The sequence below is a fragment of the Bombina bombina genome, chromosome 1, assembly GCF_027579735.1.
Source record: "Bombina bombina isolate aBomBom1 chromosome 1, aBomBom1.pri, whole genome shotgun sequence".
In the NCBI taxonomy this organism is placed as follows: domain Eukaryota; kingdom Metazoa; phylum Chordata; class Amphibia; order Anura; family Bombinatoridae; genus Bombina; species Bombina bombina.
Genome location: NC_069499.1, coordinates 193,808,383 through 193,833,673, shown reverse-complemented (window position 1 = coordinate 193,833,673; position 25,291 = coordinate 193,808,383).

Sequence of the window (25,291 nt, the reverse complement as noted above, 5' to 3'; positions counted from 1 at the left end):
CATAAACCAAATGTTTCTGAAGTAATATGATTTATTTAAAAAACAATGTATATTAGAACAAAAAGATACAGATATAAATACTGATTTACAAGTTTAATCATCTTTAAGAAAATGGTCCTTTCCCTTTTTCTTTTTGTATCCTGTCTGAATTATAAATAAAGTTTGAGAAAAAAAAGATAAGTTAAGAATTTACCTTGTACTTATGTTATGTCTGATGTTTCTTTAGAAGTTGAAGTTTACTCTGAGGTACAGGGATTTTTCTTCTGATTTTCTGTATAATTTATCTTTTCTTTTGTAAAATGATGATGGTCCGCAGTCCTCCATAACATATGGGATATATTTCCTGCCACTAGGAGGAGGTCAAGAATTCATACAAGAGCTTTAAAACCCTTACCCTCCCATCTTTCTCTTAGTTTTGTTCTTGGCCTTGAAGGAGATGGTTCAGAATAAAGGTTGTTCCAGCTACTTACTTATGGATTACAAATTGGGAGCTCAGACCTATGTGAGACCCAGAGTCTCCCTGGGGAGTATCATTAACAAAAAAGGAAGAAAAGACTCTTTACAGCACCTGAATAATACAGGGACACAGGAATACCCCGTTATGTGTACAGCATTTCCCTAACGAGACTTGAGCCATAACTACCCTCAGGTGTCACAGGGATTCGTCCCTAACCTCCCCCTGAGGACTCCGGTATTTCCTACTAAGGTATTCAATACCTGCAATGGATGGGCTCTCTACTGGATACTGCTGGATTGACATAGATGACATGCTTGGTGAGGCAGTGGAGGGGTGCTGCATATGTTAAATGTCTTTACTCTGCATCGGAATAGCCCAGAGGCTATTTGTAAGTACTCTGACACAGGTACAGTTTAGCCAAGGGAACTTAACCTGCTCCTCTCATGACACCATTTTTTCTCTATATCATGTCCTTAACAGTTCTACTAGCATTGAGAACATTATTAGGCAAGCCTCTGAACCTTTTTAACCATTTGGCAGCTTTAGGGATTATTATTTGAGCACTAAAAAAATGACGTGCCCTTTAAGAGAAGCGACAATAGCTTAGTGCATAATGTAGTTCAGTAGTGCAAGCTCCGGTTAGGCTGGGGAACACATTTTGACAGTGTTTATACAGGGAGTGCAGAATTATTAGGCAAGTTGTATTTTTAAGGATTAATTTTATTATTGAACAACAACCATGTTCTCAATGAACCCAAAAGACTCATTAATATCAAAGCTGAATAGTTTTGGAAGTAGTTTTTAGTTTGTTTTTAGTTATAGCTATTTTAGGGGGATATCTGTGTGTGCAGGTGACTATTACTGTGCATAATTATTAGGCAACTTAACAAAAAACAAATATATACCCATTTCAATTATTTATTTTTACCAGTGAAACCAATATAACATCTCAACATTCACAAATATACATTTCTGACATTCAAAAACAAAACAAAAACAAATCAGTGACCAATATAGCCACCTTTCTTTGCAAGGACACTCAAAAGCCTGCCATCCATGGATTCTGTCAGTGTTTTGATCTGTTCACCATCAACATTGCGTGCAGCAGCAACCACAGCCTCCCAGACACTGTTCAGAGAGGTGTACTGTTTTCCCTCCTTGTAAATCTCACATTTGATGATGGCCCACAGGTTCTCAATGGGGTTCAGATCAGATGAACAAGGAGGCCATGTCATTAGATTTTCTTCTTTTATACCCTTTCTTGCCAGCCACGCTGTGGAGTACTTGGACGCGTGTGATGGAGCATTGTCCTGCATGAAAATCATGTTTTTCTTGAAGGATGCAGACTTCTTCCTGTACCACTGCTTGAAGAAGGTGTCTTCCAGAAACTGGCAGTAGGACTGGGAGTTGAGCTTGACTCCATCCTCAACCCGAAAAGGCCCCACAAGCTCATCTTTGATGATACCAGCCCAAACCAGTACTCCACCTCCACCTTGCTGGCGTCTGAGTCGGACTGGAGCTCTCTGCCCTTTACCAATCCAGCCACGGGCCCATCCATCTGGCCCATCAAGACTCACTCTCATTTCATCAGTCCATAAAACCTTAGAAAAATCAGTCTTGAGATATTTCTTGGCCCAGTCTTGACGTTTCAGCTTGTGTGTCTTGTTCAGTGGTGGTCGTCTTTCAGCCTTTCTTACCTTGGCCATGTCTCTGAGTATTGCACACCTTGTGCTTTTGGGCACTCCAGTGATGTTGCAGCTCTGAAATATGGCCAAACTGGTGGCAAGTGGCATCTTGGCAGCTGCACGCTTGACTTTTCTCAGTTCATGGGCAGTTATTTTGCGCCTTGGTTTTTCCACACGCTTCTTGCGACCCTGTTGACTATTTTGAATGAAACGCTTTATTGTTCGATGATCACGCTTCAGAAGCTTTGCAATTTTAAGAGTGCTGCATCCCTCTGCAAGATGTCTCACTATTTTTGACTTTTCTGAGCCTGTCAAGTCCTTCTTTTGACCCATTTTGCCAAAGGAAAGGAAGTTGCCTAATAATTATGCACACCTGATATAGGGTGTTGATGTCATTAGACCACACCCCTTCTCATTACAGAGATGCACATCACCTAATATGCTTAATTGGTAGTAGGCTTTCGAGCCTATACAGCTTGGAGTAAGACAACATGCATAAAGAGGATGATGTGGTCAAAATACTAATTTGCCTAATAATTCTGCACTCCCTGTATGCATATTATGCTTGGTGCTCTATATTTTATTCACAAACAGCCAAAAGTGTTTTGTTTTTTTCATTATACAAAGACACCGGCTTTGCTTATGTGGGATCACCGCCCCCTCAGTGTTTCCAGGCTTTTCTCTCTCAATCCAGAGCCTCTGTGACTAGATTTCAACTACAAAAGTTGGGGGTGGCTTCTAAAAAGATTTTAATCTGATTTTCAGTGCCTGCCCCAGGCAGGGGTTAAGTACCCATACAGGAGCTGCCAAGGGGTACTTAAGGGCATCTTCTTATTTCTGGGGTCTATAAAGCTGATTACATTGGGAGATTGTATAAGTGTCTGAGGGGGTGTTTTATAGTGCTCTGTACCAGGTTCTCTCTGGACTGTTTATTATATAAGGTGTCATTGTATACTGTTATATAAGTACAAACATAGAACAAAATATTTCTGTCCCCACTGATATTTACATAGAGCAGTCAGTTAACAATATCCCTTTATGTACATATATATGTTTATTTTGCAAAAATGTTCCAGTATGACAGGTCACTCAAACCTGTAAGAATTGTATACCTCAAATTTTGCATACATATCAGCTGCAACAGTCTATTGTCCAGAGGGAAATCTTCCTGTACTTGACACTCATGGGAAAAACTACAATTTTGACACCTAAAGGTAAAAACAAAACAAAAACATAGTGACTGTCATCTGAGGTAAATGTGAAAAATATTTCTTATGCTGATAACCTAAGGTTCAGAATTTATATATATATATCCTCTCTGAAGGTGTTTGTTAGTTTTTTTACAGGAAACTTTCGGCAGCTGTACATAGCAGCACATTCTTTTGCAGTGTACCCAATTTACTTTAATATGTGCAATTATATATTGTACTAAACATAACATATGGTGCAATTACCATTTATTATAACTATCTGCGCTATTAAAGGGATAGTAAAGTCCAAATTAAACTTTCATGATTCATATATGGCATGTAATTTTAAACAACTTTCTAATTGACTTTTATCATCAAATTTGCTTTATTCTCTTAGTATACTTAGTTGAAAATTAAACCTAGGTAGGCTCATATGCTAATTTCTAAACCCTTGAAGGCTGCCTCTTCTCTGAATACATTTTACAGTTTTTCACAACTAGAGGGTGTTAGTTCATGTGTTTCATATAAATAACATTGTGCTATTGCACGTTTAGTTATTTAAGAGTCAACACTAATTGCCTGAAATGCAAGTCTGTCAAAAGATCTGAGATAAGGGGGCTGTTAGGAATTATCTTGTTCTTGGCCGCCATTTTGTCTTTGGCATCTATCTTGTCTGAATAACCTTTATTATAGTGGCTTATTCTGTAGTGAGAAATACATGTTTGTTATTATTCTCTGCAAAGCTAGTTAACCTTGTAGATGTTCCTGGAGCAACGCCTAGAGGGTACTATCTCTATAAGATGCTCCAATAACCTTGTCTTCATCCTAGATGCACTCCTTATTATGACTTTAGAAATATTGTTTATGAGCTAGTATTTTTCCTGACAAACACTGTGTAAAACTGAGTAAAATGACGCGGCCATAACGTGTCATCATGTTAACCCCATATGCTGTATCTGTCGTCTATAAAACATGCTTTGTATCTTTCAATAAACAGAATAGTGTTAGATCATTGCGCTCCCCCACCTTCCGTTTTGAGGAAGCCCCACTGATGCTCAATAGGGTTTAGGTCTGAAGACATGCTTGGCCAGTCCATCAGCTTCTTTAGCAAGGCAGTGGTCATCTTGGAGGTGTGTTTGGTGTTGTTACCATGTTGGAATACTGCCCTGCGGCCCAGTTTCCGAATGGAGGGGATCATGCTCTGCTTCAGTATGTTACAGTACATGTTGGCATTCATGGTTCCCTCAATGAACTGTAGCTCCACAGTGCCGGCAGCACTTATGCAGGCCCAGACCATGACACTCCTACTACCATGCTTGACTGTAGGCAAGACACACTTGTCTTTGTACTCCTCACCTGGTTGCCACCACACAAGCTTGACACCATCTGAACCAAATAAGTTTTTCTTGGGCTCATCGGACCACAGGACATGGTTCCAGTAATCCATGTGTTTAGTCTGCTTGTCTTCAGCAAACTGTGTGAAGGCTTTCTTGTACATCATCTTTTGAAGAGGCTTCCTTCTGGGACAACAGCCATGCAGACCAATTTGATGCAGTGTGCGGCGTATGGTCTGAGAACTGACAGGCTGACCCCCTCACCCTTCAACCTCTGCAGCAATGCTGGCAGCACTCATACATCTATTTCCCAAAGACACCAAAGAAAAAGTGATGTTAGAGATACTAACACTCTCACTCTAAAATGCTAACCCTAGGGTTGGAATATCTCCTAAAACCAACCAATAAGTGGAGACGGAACAAACAAAGTATAGGGTAGCGCTGGAGTAGCTTAGAGACTTATCAGATATTATCTAGTTTTCATATAGCAGGGATAAGTATATAATACCACTGGAGAGGGAGGGGACTAAAATACTCTGGGAACAAACTATAAATTGACTACTACTGAACAAAGGGTCAGGTGAAGCGCTAATAGTACTAGATGCAAAGAGTGTTGAAATGACCTCTAATATTAAAACTAAATAGAAATGTACACCAAGTCTAACATAACAGTATGTTTTAATCATAAATAAAATCATACACAAATACTGGAGGTGTATAAAAGGTGCCGGCACCAGATTGGCAAGAATTAAAAAACAAGAATTAAAAAAGCATGTTTCAGTTTTGCAACAAGAACATAAGACTAGAAAATACAATAGGTGATTAGATACAATATGTATCGCGAACAATATCAACAAACATATGTTTCCTAATTAAAGTCTGTCTCGTAAGCAGGATGTTTCAAATGACAAACAAATGATTCCCAATTTTGTTGGTAGTGTTTACCGTACTAGTGTATAGGATGACTGTCCTCAAATATTAGATAGACTTGTATAGGGAAACAGAATTGTTTACGGCAGTAGATGGTGAGTGGAAACCGCTCCGGCGGTAAGGTCCGATGCGATGTGGGTGGCAAGCAGTGTTGCTAATAGACTGTAGTTGCAAAGTGCAAAATCCTACTGCGTCTGGATAGCCTGTATGTTACCGTGGCTAAGTTGCAGGTAAGTCCTGGGGCCAAGGTATTTTGCTGGCAGCCTAGACTTAAACTTGCAGGCTGTACCTCCAGGTCCTATTACCTGCTCCGGTGTGGGTGATCACAGGCTTGGAAATCCGTTTGGTAGGTATAATAGTTCATAGATAGACTTAGTGAGAACTCGGTAGATAGATCCTGGGTTAGGAATTACGCACATGTATACACCGCTTACAACTTTAAAACGGCTTTAATGCACCTCACCTACTATAACCGGGTTCTCCAAATAAATGGTGTGCAGGTTAGCAAATCTACGCGTTTCAGCCGGGTAGGCTTTTATCAAGATGCTCATCGTGGTGTGGAACAGATTTAAATATCCTCATGTTTTTCTTGATAGGTCAAAATTTGACTCCCACAAGGTGTGTTGTATTTGTGAATCATCTGTCTTGTGAACGATGATTAGCATAAAATTTGCGTGACAATTGGGAAACATTAGAGAGATATATAATCTAAGCAGCAGACATTATTAGAAATAAATACATTTAAAGGGACACTGAACCCAATTTTTTTTCTTTTTGGATTCAGATAGAGCATGCAATTTTAAGCAACTTTCTAATTTACTCCTATTATCAAATTGTCTTCATTCTCTTGGTATCTTTATTTGAAATGCAAGAATGTAAGTTTAGATGCCGGCCCATTTTTGGTGAACAACCTGGGTTGTTCTTGCTGATTGGTGGATAAATTCATCCACCAATAAACAAGTGCTTTCCATGGTTCTGAAACAAAAAAATAGCTTAGATGCCTTCTTTTTCAAATAAAAAAAGCAAGAGAACGAAGAAAAATTGATAATAGGAGTAAATTAGAAAGTTGCTTAAAATTGCATGCTCTATCTGAATCACGAAAGAAAAAATTTGGGTTCAGTGTCCCTTTAACAATGCTAGTAAAAATTTGAAAATAATGCTAATAAAAATTGAAAATAAAAATGTATGCAGTTTAAAAACTTACAATGTTTTAAACTTACAATGTTTAAAATTCTCAGAATCCTAATCTCAAGCATTAATATGCACTCTGGTAAATCTAAGAGAAATAAAAAAGTATAAGTACACCAAGTCAAGTTAAAACATTGTAAGTTTTTAAACTGCATACATTTTTATTTTCAATTTTTATTAGCATTATTTTCAAATTTTTACTAGCATTGTTAAATGTATTTATTTCTAATAATGTCTGCTGCTTAGATTATATATCTCTCTAATGTTTCCCAATTGTCACGCAAATTTTATGCTAATCAACGTTCACAACAGATGATTCACAAATACAACACACCTTGTGGGAGTCAAATTTTGACCTATCAAGAAAAACATGAGGATATTTAAATCAATGGGGCATCTTGATAAAGGCCTACCCGGCTGAAACGCGTAGATTTGCTCATCTGCACACCATTTATTTGGAGAACCCGGTTATAGTAGGTGAGGTGCATTAAAGCCGTTTTAAAGTTGTAAACGGTGTATACATGTGCGTAATTCCTCACCCAGGATCTATCTACCGAGTTCTCACTAAGTCTATCTATGAACTATTATACCTACCAAACAGATTTCCAAGCCTGTGATCACCCACACCGGAACAGGTAATACGACCTGGAGGTACAGCCTGCAAGTTTAAGTCTAGGCTGCCAGCAAAATACCTTGGCCCCAGGACTTACCTGCAACTTAGCCACGGCAACATACAGGCTATCCAGACGCAGTAGGATTTTGCACTTTGCAACTACAGTCTATTAGCAACACCGCTTGCCACCCACATTGCATCGGACATTACCGCCGGAGCGGTTTCCACTCACCATCTACGGCCGTAAACAATTCTGTTTCCCTATACAAGTCTATCTAACATTTGAGGACGGTCATCCTATACACTAGTACGGTAAACACTACCAACAAAATTGGGAATCATTTGTTTGTCATTTGAAACATCCTGCTTATGAGACAGACTTTAATTAGGAAACATATGTTTGTTGATATTGTTCGCGATACATATTGTATCTAATCACCTATTGTATTTTCTAGTCTTTTATGTTCTTGTTGTTAGACTGAAACATGCTTTTTTAATTCTTGTTTTTTAATTCTTGCCAATCTGGTGCCGGCACCTTTTATACACCTCCAGTATTTGTGTATGATTTTATTTATGATTAAAACATACTGTTATGTTAGACTTGGTGTACATTTCTATTTAGTTTTAATATTAGAGGTCATTTCAACACTCTTTGCATCTAGTACTATTAGCGCTTCACCTGACCCTTTGTTCAGTAGTAGTCAATTTATAGTTTGTTCCCAGAGTATTTTAGTCCCCTCCCTCTCCAGTGGTATTATATACTTATCCCTGCTATATGAAAACTAGATAATATCTGATAAGTCTCTAAGCTACTTCAGCGCTACCCTATACTTTGTTTGTTCTATTTCCCAAAGACAACCTCTCAATATGACGCTGAGCACGTGCACTCAACTTCTTTGGTCGACGATGCCTGTTCTGAGTGGAACCTGTCTTGTGAAACTGCTGTATGGTCTTGCCCACTGTGCTGCAGCTCAGTTTCAGGGTCTTGGCTATCTTCTTATAGCCTAGGTCATCTTTATGTAGAGCAACAATTCTTTTTTTCAGATCCTTAGAGAGTTCTTTGCCATGAGGTGCCATGTTTAACTTCTAGTAACAAGTATGAGAGAGTGTGAGAGTGATAACACCAAATTTAACACACCTGCTCCCCATTCACACCTGAGACCTTGTAACACTAACAAGTCACATGACACCAGGGAGGGAAAATAGCAAATTGGGCCCAATTTGGACATTTCCACTTAGGGGTGTACTCACTTTTGTTGCCAACGGTTTAGAAATTAATGGTTGTGTGTTGAGTTATTTTGAGGGGACAGCAAATGTACACTGTTATACAGGCTGTACACACTACTTTACATTGTATCAAAGTGTAATTTCCTCAGTGTTGTCACATGAAAAGATATTATAAAATATTTACCAAAATGTGAGGGGTGTACTCACTTTTGTGAGATACTGTATATATATATATATATGTATGTATGTATGTATATATATGTATGTATATATATGTATATATATATATATATATCTCTCAAGAGCAATCAAAAGAAAACAATAGCTGATTAATCTGAGGGAAACTTTAAACACATGTGGACTCCTACTAATATTATAAATCTGACTGTTGGCTTAAAATAGTAGGTTAAGTATAGAAAACTGGTACAATTGTGCAATAAACTCCAATACTCTATATATAGGGTATGGATCTCAACATATCAGATGAAAAATATATATATCAAGTATTTGTCCACATAGTGTCCATATGTAATAATTTTTAAGTTCCAATATATAGCGCTTAGTTTGTGTATAATCCCAGCGCTGTGGAAAGTTCCAAAGTAATGGACCGTAGTGAGAATAAAGTTCCCTTAATGCAACCTCAGAGCCGGCACTATCCAGGTGTGCTAAGTAAAAAGCTGTAAAGTACCTTCAAATTTAGCGGATCAAACCAATGCTTTAAGTAGGCATACAGAACCAAACAGCCTCCTCCGAAGATCCCAGTAGGGCAAAAGCTCACCAGTTCCGACGGGGGAAGTATGTACCGTCTGTATCCGCGTCTCTTGTCGTCCTCAATGGTCTGGAGCTCTGACGTCAAGATGATGTGCCGCGTCGCACATCAGATACGCTGAACCGTGTCAGATGTGAAGTATGCGTAGGGAATACGTGCAGCGTCGCACAGAAGATCCGCAGGAACGTACCAGGCGTCCACTGGGTCCCAAAGTTAGAAGGCTCCTAGGTCTAGATGCGGGTTCCAAGTAGCTCACGGTCAGAGCGGTATCTCATCCGCTGTATACAACAGGCAAGAAATCCCCAAAGACGGGAAGGATTGAGACCGAAGCTACATCCAAAGTCAGTTCAAAACCAGTTTATTGGCAGAGTGCAGGTACAAAAGGTGAAGCCAGAGCAAAAACACCTGACGCGTTTCGCGCATGCACACATGCGCTTCATCAGATGAAGCGCATGTGCGCATGCGCGAAACGCGTCAGGTGTTTTTGCTCTGGCTTCACCTTTTGTACCTGCACTCTGCCAATAAACTGGTTTTGAACTGACTTTGGATGTAGCTTCGGTCTCAATCCTTCCCGTCTTTGGGGATTTCTTGCCTGTTATATATATATATATATATATATATATATAGATAGATAGATAGATAGATAGATAGATAGATAGAACAAAGAGGTGTAAGTTGGGCGCTGGGAACCTAGAAATCCTGTTGCTATAGCGCTCTAATAGTTGATATTTGTATTGAAAAAAACACACAGGTCGTTAATAATATACTGTGTGTATATATATATATATATATATATATATATATATATATATAATATCCCACGAGGTATAAGCACTCACGGTAACATAATCCTTATTCAGCCTGCCCGGGGTGCTTAAAAATAACAATACAGGCATCCAAAGAGAAAAGCACTCACCGTATATATCTTTCCAAAGAAGTAACTGCCGCTACAACCAGGGCTCAAATTGGTGGAATACCCAGTTCCACTAGCTGTCGCTAAAGAAATTGGTAGGAAAGGGTTATGGTAAAGTGCTGTTACAAAAGGCTTTGAAAAACAAAAAAATATATATACAGGGAGTGCAGAATTATTAGGCAAGTTGTATTTTTGAGGATTAATTTTATTATTGAACAACAACCATGTTCTCAATGAACCCAAAAAACTCATTAATATCAAAGTTGAATAGTTTTGGAAGTAGTTTTTAGTTTGTTTTTAGATATAGCTATTTTTGGGGGATATCTGTGTGTGCAGGTGACTATTACTGTGCATAATTATTAGGCAACTTAACAAAAAACAAATATATACCCATTTCAGTTATTTATTTTTACCAGTGAAACCAATATAACATCTCAACATTCACAAATATACATTTCTGACATTCAAAAACAAAACAAAAACAAATCAGTGACCAATATAGCCACCTTTCTTTGCAAGGACACTCAAAAGCCTGCCATCCATGGATTCTGTCAGTGTTTTGATCTGTTCACCATCAACATTGCGTGCAGCAGCAACCACAGCCTCCCAGACACTTTTCAGAGAGGTGTACTGTTTTCCCTCCTTGTAAATCTCACATTTGATGATGGACCACAGGTTCTCAATGGGGTTCAGATCAGGTGAACAAGGAGGCCATGTCATTAGATTTTCTTCTTTTATACCCTTTCTTGCCAGCCACGCTGTGGAGTACTTGGACGCGTGTGATGGAGCATTGTCCTGCATGAAAATCATGTTTTTCTTGAAGGATGCAGACTTCTTCCTGTACCACTGCTTGAAGAAGGTGTCTTCCAGAAACTGGCAGTAGGACTGGGAGTTGAGCTTGACTCCATCCTCAACCCGAAAAGGCCCCACAAGCTCATCTTTGATGATACCAGCCCAAACCAGTACTCCACCTCCACATTGCTGGCGTCTGAGTCGGACTGGAGCTCTCTGCCCTTTACCAATCCAGCCACGGGCCCATCCATCTGGCCCATCAAGACTCACTCTCATTTCATCAGTCCATAAAACCTTAGAAAAATCACTCTTGAGATATTTCTTGGCCCAGTCTTGACGTTTCAGCTTGTGTGTCTTGTTCAGTGGTGGTCGTCTTTCAGCCTTTCTTACCTTGGCCATGTCTCTGAGTATTGCACACCTTGTGCTTTTGGGCACGCTTCTTGCGACCCTGTTGACTATTTTGAATGAAACGCTTGATTGTTCGATGATCACGCTTCAGAAGCTTTGCAATTTTAAGAGTGCTGCATCCCTCTGCAAGATATCTCACTATTTTTGACTTTTCTGAGCCTGTCAAGTCCTTCTTTTGACCCATTTTGCCAAAGGAAAGGAAGTTGCCTAATAATTATGCACACCTGATATAGGGTGTTGATGTCATTAGACCACACCCCTTCTCATTACAGAGATGCACATCACCTAATATGATTAATTGGTAGTAGGCTTTCGAGCCTATACAGCTTGGAGTAAGACAACATGCATAAAGAGGATGATGTGGTCAAAATACTCATTTGCCTAATAATTCTGCACTCCCTGTATTAAGATGATTGTTTACAATATGTGGCTAAGCATAAATCATTAGTAGTACATAATATACTTGGAGTTAGAATACATTTGGAGTGAGGAAAATGACATAAATCTGAAAACAAAGTCCTGTAATATATATAGTCTTGATGTGGAAGAAACAATCTATCCTTTTTGTGGAAGGTAGATAAAATGTCTACTTACAAAACTTAACCTCAATCGATATGAGGTAAGTAAAAGCCCCTCACAGTATCCTAGAGAAGATCTCTGTAGTCCTGTTTCGAAGGTTGAAATTATTAATGGTTCTTCATCAGAGGTTTCTCTGATGAAGGATTAATAATTGCAACCTTCGAAACGTGTTAGGTTTATCAGACTTTTCAGTCTAAGTATATTGTTTTAAACGTGTACACTGCATGTTATTTAATTGATTTAATGATTTTAGCCTTTATTTAAAAAGATCTACCTCATCTGAGACACATACTTTTCAGTTCCCCATACCTCTCCTGAAGAAGTTTTAAGATATACTCATATGCAATTGTTCAAACTGTCTTGATATAACTCATAACACTGAGGTCACTTAATGTGAGCATATATCGTTTGGGGCACATTGGAGGGCAATTATTGTATTTGTTCTTAATAATCAGGATTGCACTATTTCTGTTTACATTCTATACCATCATTACATCTGGAGGGAAGTTTCTAGACCTACACCAAACTTCAGAGAGCATGGAAGAAAGAGTTCTACTGTAACCATACGAATCTGGCGGCGTATATCGTGGATTACAGAACTCCAACCTGACTACCTTGCAGTCCTACTTACCTCATACAGATTGAGGTTAAGTTTTGTAAGTAGGCATTTTATTTATCTATGTACCTCAACTGGTTTAATTTAACTAGATATTAATTTATTGCACAACAGTTTGGAATTAGTTTTCCCTGTTTAATTTAGTCATTACGCAATTCAAACAGAGTTGCACTATTATTGTGTTTTTTCTCACTTTGCATTCATAACTGTATGAGAGGAAAGTTTCTGGATAAATACTGCACTTCGGGAAACACAGAAGGCATATCCCCATAGAGATTACACATATCCAAGGGAGAACCGGGACTACAGAGATCTTCTCTAGGATACTGTGATGGGCATTTACTTACCACATATTGATTGAGGTTAAGTTTTGTAAGTAGACATTTCATCTACCTTCCACAAAAAGGATAGTTTGTTTCTTCCAGATCAACGGATACAGCATAAGAATATCATTCCTTAGACTTTTCAATATTTCAATTATATATTACAGGACTATGTTTTCAGATTTATGTCATTTTCCTCACTCCAAATGTATTCAAAACTGTGAGTGTATTATGTACATCTAATGATTTATGCTTAGCCACATATTGTAAACAATCATCTTAATATATATATATATTTTTTATATTTTCAAAGCCTTTTGTAACAGCGCTTTACCATAAACCATTTTTATATATATATATATATATATATATATATATATATATATATATATATATATATATATCATTATAACACACACACACACACACACACATATATATATATATATACAGGGAGTGCAGAATTATTAGGCAAATGAGTATTTTGACCACATCATCCTCTTTATGCATGTTGTCTTACTCCAAGCTGTATAGGCTCGAAAGCCTACTACCAATTAAGCGTATTAGGTGATGTGCATCTCTGTAATGAGAAGGGGTGTGGTCTAATGACATCAACACCCTATATCAGGTGTGCATAATTATTAGGCAACTTCCTTTCCTTTGGCAAAATGGGTCAAAAGAAGGACTTGACAGGCTCAGAAAAGTCAAAAATAGTGAGATATCTTGCAGAGGGATGCAGCACTCTTAAAATTGCAAAGCTTCTGAAGCGTGATCATCGAACAATCAAGCGTTTCATTCAAAATAGTCAACAGGGTCGCAAGAAGCGTGTGGAAAAACCAAGGCGCAAAATAACTGCCCATGAACTGAGAAAAGCCAAGCGTGCAGCTGCCAAGATGCCACTTGCCACCAGTTTGGCCATATTTCAGAGCTGCAACATCACTGGAGTGCCCAAAAGCACAAGGTGTGCAATACTCAGAGACATGGCCAAGGTAAGAAAGGCTGAAAGACGACAACCACTGAACAAGACACACAAGCTGAAACGTCAAGACTGGGCCAAGAAATATCTCAAGACTGATTTTTCTAAGGTTTTATGGACTGATGAAATGAGAGTGAGTCTTGATGGGCCAGATGGATGGGCCCGTGGCTGGATTGGTAAAGGGCAGAGAGCTCCAGTCCGACTCAGATGCCAGCAAGGTGGAGGTGGAGTACTGGTTTGGGCTGGTATCATCAAAGATGAGCTTGTGGGGCCTTTTTGGGTTAAGGATGGAGTCAAGCTCAACTCCCAGTCCTACTGCCAGTTTCTGGAAGACACCTTCTTCAAGCAGTGGTACAGGAAGAAGTCTGCATCCTTCAAGAAAAACATGATTTTCATGCAGGACAATGCTCCATCACACGCGTCCAAGTACTCCACAGCGTGGCTGGCAAGAAAGGGTAAAAAAGAAGAAAATCTAATGACATGGCCTCCTTGTTCACCTGATCTGAACCCCATTGAGAACCTGTGGTCCATCATCAAATGTGAGATTTACAAGGAGGGAAAACAGTACACCTCTCTGAACAGTGTCTGGGAGGCTGTGGTTGCTGCTGCACGCAATGTTGATGGTGAACAGATCAAAACACTGACAGAATCCATGGATGGCAGGCTTTTGAGTGTCCTTGCAAAGAAAGGTGGCTATATTGGTCACTGATTTGTTTTTGAATGTCAGAAATGTATATTTGTGAATGTTGAGATGTTATATTGGTTTCACTGGTAAAAATAAATAATTGAAATGGGTATATATTTGTTTTTTGTTAAGTTGCCTAATAATTATGCACAGTAATAGTCACCTGCACACACAGATATCCCCCTAAAATAGCTATAACTAAAAACAAACTAAAAACTACTTCCAAAACTATTCAGCTTTGATATTAATGTGTTTTTTGGGTTCATTGAGAACATGGTTGTTGTTCAATAATAAAATTAATCCTCAAAAATACAACTTGCCTAATAATTCTGCACTCTATATATATATATATATATATATATATATATATATATATATATATATATATATATATATATATATGTTTAAAAATAAAAAGAAGTTTATGCTATGTAGAGAATATTGGAATGTTAAGTATTTATATAAAAACACAATAAAAACTAAATTTATGCTTACCTGATAAATTTCTTTACAGGATTATTGAGTCCACGACGTCCTCAATTACTGTTGGGAATATCACTCCTGGCCAGCAGAAGGTGACAAAGAGCACCACAGCAAAGCTGTTAAGTATCACTTCCCTTCCCACAAACCCCAGTCATTCGACCGAAGGGAAACAGAAAAAGGAAAAATAAAAAAGGTGTAAAGGTGCCTGACGATTAGTAAAAAATAATGATCTTATAAAAAGTGTGGGGTCGTGATCTCACCATATCCGGAAATAAATTTATCAGGTAAGCATAAATTTAGTTTTTGTTTCTAAGATATGGTGAGTTCACAACGTCCTCAATTACTGTTGGGAACCAATACCCAAGCTAGAGGACACAGATGACTAGGGAGGGAAAACAAGATAGGCAGACCTAAACAGAAGGCACCACCGTTTGAAGAACCCAAAAGGAGCCCCAGCCGAGGCAACAGTATCCAATTTTTAAAACTTAGAAAAATTATGCAGAGAAGACCAAGTTGCAACCTTGCAAATCTGGTCCACAGAAGCTTCATTGTTAAAGGCCCAAGAAGAGGAAACAGTCCTCGAGGAATGAGCTGTAAAACTCTCAGGAGGCAGCTGACCAGCAATCCCATAAGCAGAACGAAGCAGAACAAAATATACTTCTCAACCATAAAGAAAGAGAGGTATCAGTAGCCTTCTGACCCTATGTCTACCTGAGAATTAAACAAACAGGGCAGAGGACGAAAATCCTGTAGGTAGAATTTCAGAGCACGCACAACATCCAGATTGTGCAACAAATGTTCCTTATGAGAAGGAGGATTAGGACATAGAGAAGGAACAATAATTTTCTATCTGAAACCACTTAAGGAAGAAAACCCAACTTTGTACAAGGAACCTTATCAGCATGAAAGATAAGATAAGGCAAATCACACTGCAAAGCCGAGAGTTCCAAAACTCTCAGAGCAGAAGAGATAACAAAAAGAAATAAAACCTTCCAAGATAATAACTTAATATCTATGGAATGCAAAAGCTCAAACGGAACCTGCTCTAAAACCTTAACAACAAGGTTAAGGCTTCAAGGAGGAGCGTCAGACTTAAACACAGGCCTGAATCTGACTAGGGCCTGACAAAAAGATACAACATCTGGCACATCCGCCATACATTTGTATAAGAATTCCATCTCCAGACCTTCCTGGAGAAAAGACAAAATCATAGGAATCCTGACCTGACTCCAAGAGTAGCCTTTGGATTCACACCAATAGAAAGGTATTTACGCCATACCTTATGGAAAATCCTTCAAGAAACAGGCTTGCGAGCCTGAATCAAAGTCTCAATGACCGACTCAGAAAAGCCACACTTAGACAGAACTAAGCGTTCAATCTCCAAGCAGACAGCTTCAGAGAAACGAGATTTAGATAAAGGAATGGACCCTGAGTTAAAAGTTCCTTCCTCAGGCAACCTCCAAGTTGGAACAGATGACATCTTCACTAGGTCAACATACCATATCCTGCAAAGCCATGCAGGAAATATCATAATTACTAATGCTCTCTCCTGAATGATACGAGCAAATGCTTGTGGAAGAACAAAGAAAACAGATATTCTTGAATAATCCCAAGGAACCGCCAGTAGCATCTATCAGGGCGGCCTGCGGATCTCTTGACCTTGAACCGAACCTTGGAAGCTCGGCGTTCTTCCGAGACGCCCTCAGATCCAACTCCGGCACCCCCCATTTGAGGGTTTACCTGGAGAACACCTACGGATGGAAAACCCACTCCCTGGGATGAAATGTATGTCTGTTCAGGAAGTCCGCTTCCCAGATGACCACCTCTTATATATATTTTTTGCCCTAGCAGTATAGAGAATCAAACCAGTAACTCTCAGCTACTAAACTGCTTACTTAGCCACTATGCTATTCAATTTGCATTGGAATGTGGACGGCAGATAGACAGGAATTGTGAGCTTCAGCCCATTGAACAATTCAAGTCACCTCCAACATGGCTAAGGAACTCCGAGTTCCTCCCTGGAAGTTTATGAAAACCACTGAGGTGATATTGACCGACTGGAACCTGATAAACCAGGCTAAGGACAACTGAGGCCAAGCCATCAGAGCATTGTAAATTGCTCTCAACTCCAAGATGTTAAAGGGACACTAAAACCAAAATTTTTCTTTCATCATTCAGATAGAGCATGCAATTTTAAGCAACTTTATAATTTACTCCCATTATCAATTTTTCTTCGTTCTATTGCTATCTTTATTTAAAAAGCAGGAATGTGATGCATAGGAGCCAGCCCATTTTTGATTGAGAACCTGGGTTATGCTTGCTTATTGGTGGGTAAATGTAAGCCTCCAATAAGCAAGCACTATCCATGGTGCTGAACCTAAAATGGGCTGGCTGCTAAGATTTAGATTCCTGCTTTTAAAATAAGGATAGCAAGAGAATGAAGAAAAATTGATTATAGGAGTAAATTATAAAGTTGCTTAAAATTCCATGCTCTATCTGAATCATGAAAGAAAACATTTGGGTTCAGTGTCCCTTTAAAGAGGAGAGCAGACTCCTCCCGAGTCCATAGTCTCTGCGCTTTAAAAAGTCCCAGACTGCTCCCCAGCCCAGCAGGCTGGCATCTGTGGTCACAAACACCCAGGAATGTCTCCGGAAGCTCGCGCCCTGAGACAGATGCTCCTGAAAAACCACCATGGGAAAGAATCTCTTGTCGGCGTATCTAGATCTATCCTCTGAGACAGATCCGAATGGTCTCCATTCCATTAACTGAGCATGCATAACTGCAGAGCTCTCATATGGACACGAGCAAAGGGAATGATGTCCAAGGAACCATCAGACCAATCCTCTCCATACATTGAGTCACTGAAAAGTCAAGGGAAAATCAGCTGTAGATGGATTCTAACTCCCAACCCTCTGGTTGTAAGATGACTAAGCTATCTACCGGACCACTAGAGTTTGCTGTTGGCCGAACAGTAGACTGCAGAGAGGTAAAAGGAAGACATTTTTGATTATCTGACCTCAGTTAGAAATATTCTCATAGCTAGAGAATCTATTAAGGTCCCCCCAAACAAATTCCCTTGAAGATGGAACAAGGGAACTATTTTCCAGATTCACTTCCCATCCATGGGAATGTAGAATAGACAAGATCTATTGAAAAAGAGACTGCTCAATGGAAGGATGACACCTGAACCATATATTGTCCAGGAGGGCACCCTTGCAATACCCCAAAACCTAACAAAGTCTTTCTAGGATGACGAATCTCAGAACTTGAGAAGATCCTGATCATGGGAACAATAAAATATACTTCCTTCAGGTCTATGTTTGTTATGAACAGACCCTTTTGAACCAAAGGAGAATGGATACTACTTTGAAGGAAAGTACCTGAGAAACTTGAGGTAAATACCTAGATCCCATTCCCTGACTGGAAATATCACTACTAGAGAGGAAGGTCCTGAACCCAGTGCAAGAATGCCTCTCATCATACCTGGACAGCAGATACTCTAGAAAGGAGACATCTGCCCCTGGGAGGAAATCTTAGAGATTGCTGCTCCCTGGACTAAGACTGATTGGGATTCCAAAAAGACAGCACTGTCCCTACAGTAAGAGGAAAAAGAAAACTTTCCTTTAGTCTACTTCTCTTGACGTGTGGTAGAAAAAAAAAACATTTCTCACCCATAAAGTCAGAGGATAATTCTGCCAGTCCAGGTCTAAACAAGGTCTCATCCTTGAAGGAAGCACCAGAAGCTTGGAGGAATCATACAATATTGAACCTGCAACTGCAGAACTATAAAGCCTAGACTGTACCACTAAGCCACAGGTAGGCTTCTCAGCCGATTTAGATATCAGCCACAATGCCTCGCAGGCTACACAGCAAGTCTAATAAGATAAGGCATTGCTCTAGATGAGCAAATAAACCTCTAGTTTCTTATCCATGGATCCGTAAAGAAGCATCTATCCTCTATAGGGATCGAAGTTCTCTGAGCCATAGTAGAAATGCTCCCTTCTACTTAAGGCACTGTGCATTTTAATGGCTAAAGCGACAGGAAAATCCTTTAAAAGAAGGGAAACAGGGAGGAAGTTATCCCTAAATTCTCCTATTCCTGTGAAAATCTATAGCACGTCTAGAAACACTTCCTCATAAGAAGGACATCATAGAAATTAGAAAATATTCTAAATTTCCACAGTTGACGACAGGGGCATTGGTGTCATTCAAGTTGCTAGAACCTCTTTTAACAGTACACGAGGTGAATTAAGCATACATCTAAAACCACTTCAGCATAAGATGAAGGAATTGTACTGTCTGAATCTGAGATTTAATCCTCAGAAGCTACCGGCAAAATCTCCTCACCAGATTTAGGAGAGAGAGAGAGCAACCTATATAGCAGAAACCTTACTATCTGAATCTTTAAATGTCCTCTTGCTTTTTCCCTGTAGGAAAGGCAGATAAAGCTACAGATACCGCAGAGGATACCCAAGCTGCAAAATCTGTAGGGCACTGTATGCGACGCCATAGAGGCTTGGGACGTTTGAGAAGAAGGCTGTGGCATTGCTTGAACAGCATTATCCTGGGAGACATGGGGCTCAGAGTGCAACAACCTATCTGTATTACAGAAATGCACAGACATTAGTTAAACAGTCCAAAAATTAGTCCTGAGGGACATGAGGCTCAAACACAAGGAATATCTTAATTTTTGTAAGAATATTACAAATAAAAATGACAAATGTTTATACAAAAACAATTTGGTCCACACTAGCCAATAAACAGATATTTCTAGCCTAGGTTGGCACTCTAACTTAATATAACATTTATTGCATTGCAGTGCAGGTACTCCCAAGGAGGAATAATGTGCATCAGGGAAAAACAGAGTTAAACACAGACACATCCATGCCCATATCCTCATGAAAAGACAAACAATTAAATATGACCATTTTTATACTTTATTCAACATTGCCAATAAAACGATACTGTCACTTTAAATACTTAAATCAACATCGCTTGAAAAATATTAGCGCTTCATGTCGCCAACTGGTAGCCTTTCCTTTGAAACCACAACATTCTTAGTGTAGAGAAAAAGGACCAAACAATCAAGGAACTCTCCCCTGCTGATCGAGTAAAACATACAAGATGTCGGCATCAGAGAGAAAATGCCACTCCGCTTAGCAAAGAAAGCGAAAGCGGGTCATGTGGTTAGTCCAATAGGAGCTGCGTATGTGAGAAAACAAATGAACGCCACGCCACCACTAATTAGCATAAACCCGCTAAACGTTAAGGAAATTTTCCTCTTCCTTATGATTTTAGCCTTGTATTATAAACAGTGATATATTCTATTTGTACATACATTGTTTTATGTATGAGCTGCCAGATTCGTATTTAAAGCACTTTTAAACCTATTTATGTAATTCCGTTCCCAGTGCACACAGATTCACTCCCAGGGAAAATACAAACTGAGCCAAACATAAGCAGCCTGCTTGTTTAATGCAAAATGCGCAACTGAATGCCCACACTAAAAATAAAACAAGGGAATACTTTAAATCCTAATAAAATAATTAACCCCTTAGTCTCCTTAAGTCACTAACATGCTTGCTTTCTGCCTATCTCCTAGAAGACAAAAAGGGCACTTACATTTATCTAGCTGTCCGGCAGGACAGCTTACAAGATATGAGAGGACACATGCTCCTCACAGAGACCTGTAGAAAGAGAAAGAACAGAGTAAACCTACTCTGGTTTTCTATACTTGGGCAGCAAATATGTTAGGAAAACACAGCAAGGCCCACCTCACAAGTCCCTAACTGCTTTAAACCACTACCCTATTGAAGAGAACAACGTAGAGTACAGCTAGACCCAGTCCTTGTTAAGAACAGAGTAAACCTACTCTGGCTTACTATAATATTTAAAATCTTGCTTGTAGCGAAAGAAAAACAGAATTTATGTTTACCTGATAAATTTCTTTCTCCAACGGTGTGTCCGGTCCACGGCGTCATCCTTACTTGTGGGATATTCTCTTCCCCAACAGGAAATGGCAAAGAGCCCAGCAAAGCTGGTCACATGATCCCTCCTAGGCTCCGCCTACCCCAGTCATTCGACCGACGTTAAGGAGGAATATTTGCATAGGAGAAACCATATGGTACCGTGGTGACTGTAGTTAAAGAAAATAAATTATCAGACCTGATTAAAAAACCAGGGCGGGCCGTGGACCGGACACACCGTTGGAGAAAGAAATTTATCAGGTAAACATAAATTCTGTTTTCTCCAACATAGGTGTGTCCGGTCCACGGCGTCATCCTTACTTGTGGGAACCAATACCAAAGCTTTAGGACACGGATGAAGGGAGGGAGCAAATCAGGTCACCTAAATGGAAGGCACCACGGCTTGCAAAACCTTTCTCCCAAAAATAGCCTCAGAAGAAGCAAAAGTATCAAACTTGTAAAATTTGGTAAAAGTGTGCAGTGAAGACCAAGTCGCTGCCCTACATATCTGATCAACAGAAGCCTCGTTCTTGAAGGCCCATGTGGAAGCCACAGCCCTAGTGGAATGAGCTGTGATTCTTTCGGGAGGCTGCCGTCCGGCAGTCTCGTAAGCCAATCTGATGATGCTTTTAATCCAAAAAGAGAGAGAGGTAGAAGTTGCTTTTTGACCTCTCCTTTTACCTGAATAAACAACAAACAAGGAAGATGTTTGTCTAAAATCCTTTGTAGCATCTAAATAGAATTTTAGAGCGCGAACAACATCCAAATTGTGCAACAAACGTTCCTTCTTTGAAACTGGTTTTGGACACAGAGAAGGTACGATAATCTCCTGGTTAATGTTTTTGTTAGAAACAACTTTTGGAAGAAAACCAGGTTTAGTACGTAAAACCACCTTATCTGCATGGAACACCAGATAAGGAGGAGAACACTGCAGAGCAGATAATTCTGAGACTCTTCTAGCAGAAGAAATCGCAACTAAAAACAAAACTTTCCAAGATAATAACTTAATATCAACGGAATGTAAGGGTTCAAACGGAACCCCCTGAAGAACTGAAAGAACTAAATTGAGACTCCAAGGAGGAGTCAAAGGTTTGTAAACAGGCTTGATTCTAACCAGAGCCTGAACAAAGGCTTGAACATCTGGCACAGCTGCCAGCTTTTTGTGAAGTAATACCGACAAGGCAGAAATCTGTCCCTTCAGGGAACTAGCAGATAATCCTTTTTCCAATCCTTCTTGAAGGAAGGATAGAATCCTAGGAATCTTAACCTTGTCCCAAGGGAATCCTTTAGATTCACACCAACAGATATATTTTTTCCAAATTTTGTGGTAATTTTTTCTAGTTACAGGCTTTCTGGCCTGAACAAGAGTATCGATAACAGAATCTGAGAATCCTCGCTTCGATAAAATCAAGCGTTCAATCTCCAAGCAGTCAGCTGGAGTGAAACCAGATTCGGATGTTCGAACGGACCCTGAACAAGAAGGTCTCGTCTCAAAGGTAGCTTCCAAGGTGGAGCCGATGACATATTCACCAGATCTGCATACCAAGTCCTGCGTGGCCACGCAGGAGCTATCAAGATCACCGACGCCCTCTCCTGATTGATCCTGGCTACCAGCCTGGGGATGAGAGGAAATGGCGGGAACACATAAGCTAGTTTGAAGGTCCAAGGTGCTACTAGCGCATCCACTAGAGCCGCCTTGGGATCCCTGGATCTGGCCCCGTAGCAAGGAACTTTGAAGTTCTGACGAGAGGCCATCAGATCCATGTCTGGAATGCCCCACAGGTGAGTGACTTGGGCAAAGATTTCCGGATGGAGTTCCCACTCCCCCGGATGCAATGTCTGACGACTCAGAAAATCCGCTTCCCAATTTTCCACTCCTGGGATGTGGATAGCAGACAAGTGGCAGGAGTGAGACTCCGCCCATAGAATGATTTTGGTCACTTCTTCCATCGCTAGGGAACTCCTTGTTCCCCCCTGATGGTTGATGTACGCAACAGTTGTCATGTTGTCTGATTGAAACCGTATGAACTTGGTCCTCGCTAGCCGAGGCCAGGCCTTGAGAGCATTGAATATCGCTCTCAGTTCCAGAATATTTATCGGTAGAAGAGATTCTTCCCGAGACCAAAGACCCTGAGGGAATCCTTTAGATTCACACCAACAGATATATTTTTTCCAAATTTTGTGGTAATTTTTTCTAGTTACAGGCTTTCTGGCCTGAACAAGAGTATCGATAACAGAATCTGAGAATCCTCGCTTCGATAAAATCAAGCGTTCAATCTCCAAGCAGTCAGCTGGAGTGAAACCAGATTCGGATGTTCGAACGGACCCTGAACAAGAAGGTCTCGTCTCAAAGGTAGCTTCCAAGGTGGAGCCGATGACATATTCACCAGATCTGCATACCAAGTCCTGCGTGGCCACGCAGGAGCTATCAAGATCACCGACGCCCTCTCCTGATTGATCCTGGCTACCAGCCTGGGGATGAGAGGAAATGGCGGGAACACATAAGCTAGTTTGAAGGTCCAAGGTGCTACTAGCGCATCCACTAGAGCCGCCTTGGGATCCCTGGATCTGGCCCCGTAGCAAGGAACTTTGAAGTTCTGACGAGAGGCCATCAGATCCATGTCTGGAATGCCCCACAGGTGAGTGACTTGGGCAAAGATTTCCGGATGGAGTTCCCACTCCCCCGGATGCAATGTCTGACGACTCAGAAAATCCGCTTCCCAATTTTCCACTCCTGGGATGTGGATAGCAGACAAGTGGCAGGAGTGAGACTCCGCCCATAGAATGATTTTGGTCACTTCTTCCATCGCTAGGGAACTCCTTGTTCCCCCCTGATGGTTGATGTACGCAACAGTTGTCATGTTGTCTGATTGAAACCGTATGAACTTGGTCCTCGCTAGCCGAGGCCAGGCCTTGAGAGCATTGAATATCGCTCTCAGTTCCAGAATATTTATCGGTAGAAGAGATTCTTCCCGAGACCAAAGACCCTGAGCTTTCAGGGATCCCCAGACCGCGCCCCAGCCCATCAGACTGGCGTCGGTCGTGACAATGACCCACTCTGGTCTGCGGAACGTCATCCCTTGAGACAGATTGTCCAGGGACAGCCACCAACGGAGTGAGTCTCTGGTCTTCTGATTTACTTGTATCTTCGGAGACAAGTCTGTATAGTCCCCATTCCACTGACTGAGCATGCACAGTTGTAAAGGTCTTAGATGAATGCGCGCAAAAGGAACTATGTCCATCGCCGCTACCATCAACCCGATCACTTCCATGCACTGAGCTATGGAAGGAAGAGGAACGGAATGAAGTATCCGACAAGAGTCTAGAAGTTTTGTTTTTCTGGCCTCTGTTAGAAAGATCCTCATTTCTAAAGAGTCTATAATTGTTCCCAAGAAGGGAACCCTTGTTGACGGGGATAGAGAACTCTTTTCCACGTTCACTTTCCAGCCGTGAGATCTGAGAAAGGCCAGGACAATGTCCGTGTGAGCCTTTGCTTGAGGAAGGGACGACGCTTGAATCAGAATGTCGTCCAGGTAAGGTACTACTGCAATGCCCCTTGGTCTTAGCACCGCTAGAAGGGAGCCTAGTACCTTTGTGAAAATCCTTGGAGCAGTGGCTAATCCGAAAGGAAGCGCCACGAACTGGTAATGTTTGTCCAGGAATGCAAACCTTAGGAACCGATGATGTTCCTTGTGGATAGGAATATGTAGATACGCATCCTTTAAATCCACCGTGGTCATGAATTGACCCTCCTGGATAGAAGGAAGAATAGTTCGAATGGTTTCCATCTTGAAAGATGGAACCTTGAGAAACTTGTTTAAGATCTTGAGATCTAAAATTGGTCTGAACGTTCCCTCTTTTTTGGGAACTATGAACAGATTGGAGTAGAACCCCATCCCTTGTTCTCTTAGTGGAACAGGATGAATCACTCCCATTTTTAACAGGTCTTCTACACAATGTAAGAACGCCTGTCTTTTTATGTGGTCTGAAGACAACTGGGACCTGTGGAACCTCCCCCTTGGGGGAAGTCCCTTGAATTCCAGAAGATAACCCTGGGAGACTATTTCTAGCGCCCAAGGATCCAGAACATCTCTTGCCCAAGCCTGAGCGAAGAGAGAGAGTCTGCCCCCCACCAGATCCGGTCCCGGATCGGGGG